At 41.6% G+C, this 8898-nt stretch overlaps 1 non-coding gene across 1 annotated transcript; it reads right to left on the bottom strand.

Annotated features, from left to right (window-relative positions):
• Positions 1–5323: 5323 nt before the first annotated feature.
• Positions 5324–5430, bottom strand: LOC148926367 (small nucleolar RNA R71). Its single transcript, XR_016131885.1, has one exon. It is a non-coding gene; the product is annotated as a small nucleolar RNA R71 (small nucleolar RNA).
• Positions 5431–8898: the final 3468 nt, after the last annotated feature.

The following is an 8898-nucleotide window of genomic DNA, read 5'->3' as shown; positions in this document are numbered from 1 at the left end:
CGATCCCGATGGCAGTCAATATTTGTCACTTATAAGTCCCCCGCAAAAAACATGTGTCAAGGAAGATGATAGGTCGACAGAACCGTTTCCATCCGATCTTTAGTGGCCCTAGGCAAATATAAATACGGAGGAACCTCGGACTTGAGCTCGGTGTACGTCTATGATTCTCATAATGTATCTCAACAGTCGAGCCGGGATGCGTTCGAAGCAGCTCATTCTTGTAGTAAAAGAGCTTCTTGTATTGCTTGTCGATGCTCCCAAATATGCCCGTGAGTGCGTGCCCCTTAGCCCTATATGCCTTCATCCGACTAAGTCTGGAACCAAACTGTTCATCTACACATTGTCTGATTGCAACTAAAGGAATACCCGGATCTGCTTTAATCTTCTCAATGAACTGTTTCCCCAACCACTTAGCTGTGATCCATTTATTTTCTTGAACCTCTGAACATATGTGAATATGCTCCATGTTCAATGATTGCACCATTTTTTCCTTATTCATGTAGACAAACCAAGGGCATTCACCATCAGCCCCACGGCACACAACTCTCAATCTTGTATCATCATTAACTTTTATATGAACGGACCTCTTCGACATCACGCCATACTGTTGGAGGACCTCCCTAAAGAAGTCTCGGGTGCCGAAGATATCTCCAACACTAAAATGTGGCAACTGATTAGTGAGTCTGAACGGCTGTTTCACCACAGGACCACGCATTGGCGCTTCATCGTCTGAATCAACATCTCTCATCTCGGCATGGGCTATGTCATGCAGCATGTCAGCATCTTCAGCCATCCGTCGGGATTCATTATTGTGAGCATCAACCACAGGAGAGAATTTGCGGTGTTTACTTGTCTTCGAGGTAGAATTGGCTGCGGCTGCAGCGGAAGATGCGGTCGTGGCTGCGGCTCTCTCAGCCTCGCGTTGCCTGGTCATTTCTTCGAAATAATCCGTAAACATTTGTTCATCCCGACACATGCTAGCCAGAGACGCATGAGACGCATGTACACCAGTTGCAGTTTGAACTTGAACTTCAGAACCTTGTTCAACTGATTTTGTAGGCTGCAAAGTCAACAATTTGTTAACCATATCCCTCCTTTTTTAATACAAAACATAATATCAAAACCAATATGCATGCAAACTAATATCAAAACCAATGTGCATGCATAGCAGTAAGTGCAATAAGCATGCGGTTAACAACTATATACATGCATAGCAATAAGTAACTCCACATTTAATACTTGTTGTACATCAACAACATTATTTCCAACATCAATTGGATGTCCAACAGTAACACCACCATCATCATCCTACAAAGTAATATTCACATTTAGATATGGTAGTTATTATAGTTATAACACAACCAACTATAGCACGAATTAGGATACCTGAACCACAACAAATTCATCCATCAGATTTTTGTTAACGATTTCATTTTCACTTTCTTTCGCCTTCCATCCTTCATGTGCTTTCACCAAGCTATCAACGATATATTTTTCAAACTCGGGATCAGGTTCATACCACCCTAACAGAGGTGTTTGTGGAATAGCCTTTGGAGGTGTTTGTGGAATAACCTTTGCCTTCTTCCTAACTGGTTTCGGTACCCCCAAATGGGGCTCCTCTATTTCTTCAATGACAACACTACTAGACAATTTTGTTTCCAATTTTTTTTTAAAGAACTCAATTTGGTCCTCCTGCTGTCGTGCCCGAGCATCTGCAGGTGTAATCTCAAGCACGTAGACGTGAACGAGCCTCGATTTCGAGGTACTAGCAACCTTCATAAATCGAGAGACATCATCTTCGTCCATGAGCGGATCAGTAGGATGCCCAATTTGAGTACCCACGCATCCATCATTGAAATGAGAATGACAATAGTAGGACTCACATATAGCATGTCTTGGATACCCAACTCTGACCATCATACTTGCCAATTTGAACAGGTTAAACTGCAATATGCTCACGTAGTCGATGTAGTTTAACAATCCCGCAATGTACTCTCCAGCGCGAAACACGCCATTGTGGTGAAGGACAATTGTAAAACAATCGGGCCTAGTCTCTGTGCAAAGTCACGCAAAACAACAAAATCCAAATTACAAATTTTTGGGATGCATAAATGATACGCCAGGATTTTGCACTGTTTTAAGGCCATTATTTGGTCCGTTTTTGTTATAAAAATCACTCTACATGTCCATTATTTGCATATTCTATACATTTTGGTATTTTGACGTGTTTTGTGAGAAATGTGCATATTTGAGCCGAAAAGGGGAGTAAAAACGCATAGTCTGAAAATCTGGAGTCAGACGGCGACCAGCGACCGCGAAGTTGTACGGCGACCGCCGGCGCCCGGCGGTCAGGGCTATGTGGCGGTCCGCCTCGGAAATTTACGCTAGGAGAAGAGTCTCGCCCGGCGACCGCCGGAGGACATGTGACGGTCCGCCACCGAAGGGTCAGAGTCTCTGGACTCCAACGCGGCGACCGCCGGCCAAGGTGCGCCGGCCAATGTGCATATTTTTCTACTTTATTCTCTTATATTTTATCCTTTCTATTTAATTTAATAAATATTATTTTCCTAAATCATGTGATGAGAAGTTGATCACTTGCAACGGGATCGAGGGAGTATGCCTTGGTGCTAATTAATTATAAAGACAAAGAAATACTATTTTTGTCCTATTAAAAGTTAAACATTTTCCATTTTGGGTTGTCATATTAAAAATGAAACGTTTCCTAAAATAAAAATATCATCTCTAGTTTTTCTTTCTCTTATTTTATTCACTCTTGAATTAATTTACAGAATACAACACGATATAATATCTCATGCCAAAATCAAATGTTTTATAATAGTACTTCTTCCGTCCCACGAGAGTATACACTCTTTCCTTCATAGTCTGTTCCGTAAAAGTATACACTTTCTATGAAAAATATTTTCTTTCCAATAAGGTGAGACTCATTCTCCACTAATAATACTTTATTTACTTTTTTTTTTCTACCTCTATTTTATTTTATCAATTTTGTATTATATAACTTATGTCAATAAAAAGTGAATATTCTTATAAACATAAAAAATACTCTATTTTAAAGGAAAGAAGGAAGTAGGAGTCTAGTTACAAGGTACTGATGTAAATTTAGGTTACTACTAATTGGGCCTTGACTGGAATAAGCCTCATTTATAGTAGTTGTCAAGCTACTAGGCCACTGAGGTGTGGGCCGACCTTATTTGATTGGCACACTATAGTACTATAGGTAAGTTAGTACTTATGGTCCAAATGTTGAAAAATTAGTTGGCGAATCCGACCAGCCCTAGATTTGCTCCAAGATCAAAGGATTGAAGAAAATAAACAAAATCAAAGGATTGAAAGTAAATTGAAGGAGAAAAATAAAGTGTTAGAAGTGCCTTCAGTTTTAGAAAAGTGGAGTCATCTTAACTCTACTTGGGATATTTTTATATTTGAGTCACTTTTTAGCCAAATATTCCTCACCTACCAAAGAGCCTACGTTACAACCGAAAAGAAAGACCTTTCGGACTTTTGATGCTTAATCACATTGAGTAGAGGAGGGATTAGACTTTGAGCAAGCCTATGGTAAACTTTGCATGATGCATGATTTGAGTGATTTACACTTTACCTTTATACACTTTGAGAGTGAGAGAAAGAACACTTCCCATCTTTGGAAGTTTGCCACATGTGAGTGCTTGAATTCAAGGTGTTCCACGAGTTAGTAATGAAAGTTTTTTTCCGACACACAACAAGAACACATTCATAGAGATCAAAAGCTAGAGTACTTCAATTGTGCAAGGAGTTGAAGAAGGATTTCAGGAACATCAAGAACGACAAGGATTCAACCTACGGGTTTTATTTGCTTTAGTTTTATGTTCAAATTGCTTTCCCTTCAATCTATGTTTTTAGTTTATTCAGTCATGTGTAACTAAACTCATAGGATTCTAGGGATGTGTTAGTAGCAACTTTGGTTATACAATTCCGTTTTCTATTTAATATCCGTTTTGTTTTTACTTTGTTTCTTCCCTAAGTTAATCATGATACTTCATAACTGAGTGACACAATTATGTATGATTCAATACAACTTGCTTCATAACTGTGACAGAGTTCTAGCGAGTTAGATCCACTTAGTAGACACTACAGTTAGCTTCCTTTAAAACGGCACTGTTAATTGAGAGTGAGGACTTTTCAAGGGTCTTAGGAGCTTTTTGGAGTTACGTGTTAGGATTGACAACCCTAATGTTAGTAATCAACGTTTGTATCGCATGAGCATAAGCTAGGTGACTCGTCCTTTCAAAGTATTAACTGTGCTAGGGTATTGTAGTTTGGAATTTGTATAACCATAAAAGCGAAAGCACATCCCTGGAATTCCCCTTATCTCTATACTTTTCTCTCCGTGATTTGCTTGTTTTTAGTTGTTTACTGTTTTTAATATTTACTGTTTTCAAAAAGTCTCCAATAATTCTTGCTTCTCCAGATAGTAATTGAGTTCTAGTAGAAGATAGACACTTTGTGTACATCTTCCCCATGTTCGATACCCGGTACTAACCTTTTGCTATACTATACCTACTCTGTATACTTGCAGGTATTTATAGTGCAAATAAAAAGTGCATCAAGTTTTTGGCGCCGTTGCCGGGGAAGACAATTCACTTTGGAGTGATATCTTCAAACGGATAATTTTACTACTTTGGATTTTTATTGCTTTCTGTTTTATTTTATTTTTTTAGTTTAATTTGTTTTTGTTTTCGAGTCTTGCAGGTTTTGTATGCGAACGCGTTCTGGGAAGTACATCTTAGAGCCGCTTGATTTAGAGCTTGAAAGAACTCGTAGAATAATAGGAAGTGAAAAAGGATCAGGAACAATGGGTGACCGAACAGATATTGAGAAGCTGCAGGAGATGGTGAAGTTGCTGATGGATGAGAGAGATGCGGAAAGAGCAGCCCGAGAAGCCATGGAAAAGAAGAACAGAGAAACATTACCTGTGATGAACATGTTCAATCATGGGAGTATGATCACTTTTCCTAACGGCCCTCGTATTGATGCTAACAATTTTGAGTTACGCATGCCCCTTATCCAAAGGGTCGAGCAAACTCCTTTTGCAGGTAGGGCGACTGAAGATGCTAACCGCCATCTCTCCAAATTCGTGGAAATCGCAAATACTCTGAAATTAAATGGTGTCGACGACGATGCCATACGGGTAAGACTTTTTCCATTCTCATTGATTGATTCTGCTAAAGAGTGGTTTGAGTGTATGCCACCAGAAAAGGTCTCCACATGGAAGGACATCGTAGGTACCTTCCTCGACAAATACTACCCGCCAGGCACTATTTTGAAGCTCAAAAGTGAGATCTTTCAATTCACACAAGGCCATGACGAGCCCCTCTATGAGGCATTTGCTCGTTTCAAAGCTCTTCTTCGAAAGTGCCCAAACCATGGTTTTTCCATAGACCATCAGGTAGGAATCCTCTATAATGGATTTAACGAGAAAATATGTGCTATGCTTGATTCAGGGGCAAATGGAGGATTTCTAAGAAAGACAGGAGAGGATGCCATGGTGGTGATCGAGGAGTTCGCCACCAATAGTCGGGGGTGGTCGAAGGAAAGGCATGCCACGAGAAGAGTAGCAGCCATAGAAGAGGCCGAAGAAAGTTCTTTTGCTAAGGAGTTAGCAGAACTTAGAGTCAGGATTGATCAAATGGACATCTCGAGGAAGGAAGATCCAATTCCGGCAACTTCCATAGTGGCAGTCAATGCACCCGAAACTGCCATATCAACTGTGGAAGAAATAAACTACGTGCAAGGAGGCGGTCCCAGAAACTACAATAACAATTATCGCCCTAATCAGGGGGGCGGCAATTTCAATAATTATAATGGGAACCGTCCGCACCCAAATCTTTCTTATTCTAACAATAATTACTTGCAACCCCCTGCAGGATTTAATGTTAGCAAAGGAGGAGTGGTTGAGCCGATGAAGAAGGAAGACAAGTATGAACAAGGAATCACGAAGATCTTGGAAGTAATTACGCAAGATAGGAAGATTAATGACACCAATATCGGAGTGGTCGAAGCAAGGATAAACAACCTCGAGCAAGGGCAGCAGCAAGAGTGGATGATATTAACAAGAAGTGGGTGGCAAAGCAGAAATCTGGGGACTGCCCAGTCGCCGGCGGACCGCCGCAGACCACGCAGCGGCCCGCCACTGAGACGGCAGAGACACCAACCAGGCAGGACTGCCCAGTCGCCGGCGGACCGCCGCACCCCGCAGCGGCCCGCCACAGAGAAGGCAGAATCGTCCACTAAACAGGGGCTTGTGCGGCACAACGGGATTGTACTCCCTTTTCAGCCAAAGAGGAAGTTCAAGCTTGAAGAGCAGTTCAAGCAATTCCTTAACATGTTTTGCAAGGTCCATACTAACATTCCACTTGTTGAATCGTTGCAGGAGATACCAAAGTATGCAAAGCTACTAAGGGAGGCGGTAATGAGGAAGAAAAAGCCGACTAAAGCTGACCTTAAGCTACCGCATCATTGCAGCGAGATCATCCAAAAGGAACGGGCAGTGAAGCAAAGAGATCCGGGCCAGTTCATCATTAGGTGCCGAATTGGAGAAGGGAAGGTTGACAAAGCACTGTGCGACTTAGGATCGTCCATCAATCTCATGCCACTGAAGTACTACGAAAAGCTCAACATCGGGCCACTCAAATCTTCAGATGTAACACTCAGACTGGCCGATAACTCGTCCATCAAGACTGTAGGTATGATTGAGGATGTCTTAGTTAAAGTCGATGATTTTATTTTTCCTGCCGACTTTATTGTGCTCGACATGAAAGTAGACAAGAACGTCCCTCTAATCTTAGGGAGAGATTTTCTTGCCACTTGCAAAGCTTTGATTGATGTAGGTCGTGGCGAGATCACAATCAGTGATAATCATGGTCAATCCACCTATAAGATCGAGAGCGAAATGCTAAAGTTTGAGGAGGCAAAGCGGGCAAAAATGGAACAACAGTGCAGAGCAGTCATGGCTACCGACTTGACCAAGGCCAAAGATCCCTTTGAAGCGGAGGATCCTTCTACCTCCACTATCTACATTATCAAAGAGGTAAGACACTCTTCTAAAAAGGGTGATGCTAATTCTTCTACATCTGCTCCACAGAAGAAGAAACAGAAGAGAAAGAAAACACCCAAAGAGGACCCCGAGATATACGTCATCAAAACGAAAGAGGGGAAGTACAAGTGGTGGAAGAAGCTAGGGACCAAATTGCTCCCTATGCCAATTTTCAACACTCGAGTTATTGATCCGCCCAACTAGTGGGCCACTTCAAGTCGAGCTAACGACTTTAACAAAAGCGCTTATTGGGAGGCAACCCAATTTTCTTTTATTTTTTTTATTTTCTCGTTTTTTTTTATGTTCTGTTTTTTTTTTTTTTTTAAATAAAAAAATAAATAAATAAATAAATAAATTTGGTGGCGGTCGCCGCACTTAAAGCACGGCGGTCGCCACACGTGTGTTAACATGTGCAGGAAGGATCGGGCTTAGGGCGGGCCAGAGTAACCGCTGCACGGGCCGCGGCGGCCCGCCAGGATTGCTGTTTACGATGGCCCGTGTGGCGGCCCGCCACGAGAGACGCAGCGGTCGCCACACGCAGTCCAGAGACGGGATTTCCACCATAAAAGGTATGTTTTCCATTCCTTTTCACATTCCTTCTCAAATTCCTTCCTTGCACACAACCCCCACCAATATAAATCACCAAATTCACACACCCACACTATCATTCTCTCAATTCTCAATTCTCTCAAAGTCTAGAGTTCTTCTTCTACAAATTCTCTCCACAAAAAGGTATGAATCCTAACTTAATCTCTGGGTTTTTCTTTACTTCTTCCATGGATTGTGCTTTATTGTGGGTGAATTGTTCGGTAGAATCTCTTAATTCATGATGGGGGATGATTATGTGTATGAATTTTTGAGTTCTATGGTTTAAAATTTGCTTGATTGGTGATTATTAAGTTGTGAATGATGATTCTCTCTTGGTTTATAGTGTTTAAAAGTTGCAATCATGTTCATAGCATTGTGAGGCTATTATTACTTCCATGAATTGCAACATTTGTGATGTTGTAGAGATCGTTGGTTTTTTTTTTTTATGGATATTTGGTTGATACGTCTCTGCATGGGGGATGAATTCACGTTGGGGGATGATTTGTTGTGTCCTAATTTTGTTGATTTTGCTTAACATGTTATTATGCTAAAAATTAGGATGCTATTGTACCCAAGCTTGCATATAAGTTCTTATCTCTTCATTTTTACTTGGTTGAATGCAAGTTTGGGGGAACTTTTGATCTCCCACTTATTAATGCTCTTTTAAGAGTGTAAATTCTTTTGTAGGATAATGGGATCAAAAGGGAAACCGGAGAATGCGAAGAACTATGGCATTAGCCTTGCCACGGAAGAGCAAAAGGCTATGTGGAAGAAAGTGTCGGCCCGAGAAACGGCACCTTCTAGATATCCCCACGATTTCCCTCTCCAAACTTTGGGGATCATGGAGGATTTTTGGAAGTTGTGCGACGTGGGTGATGGGAATGGCCTCGCCTACATGTTCCAAAAGAAGTGGCCATCGTTTCGAAAGTATACTCTCGAGTTCCTCAGCTCGCTAAAGGTCACTAAGGATCGCCGCCAAAATTTTCCACTTAGCATCGATTTCCGCCTAGGGAACCGTTGGCACTCGCTCACCATGGAAGAGCTTAGTGGGATCTTCCATTGCTTCGACCCCAACCCCGAAGAGGACAATGAATATGAATTTTCAGAGGTTTGGGGGGCGATGACAAATGAGCAAGAGCATGCAGCGGGCTATGCCAAGTCTTCATCAATTCGCAACCCCGTCTTGAGGTACCTCCATCGTGCTATGACTCAGCTTA

Source organism: Salvia hispanica, chromosome 5 (assembly GCF_029641045.1).
Source record: "Salvia hispanica isolate PSC_SH4W2 chromosome 5, Shi_PSC_v1, whole genome shotgun sequence".
Taxonomy (NCBI): domain Eukaryota; kingdom Viridiplantae; phylum Streptophyta; class Magnoliopsida; order Lamiales; family Lamiaceae; genus Salvia; species Salvia hispanica.
This window is presented reverse-complemented; position numbering and strand designations above follow the sequence as displayed.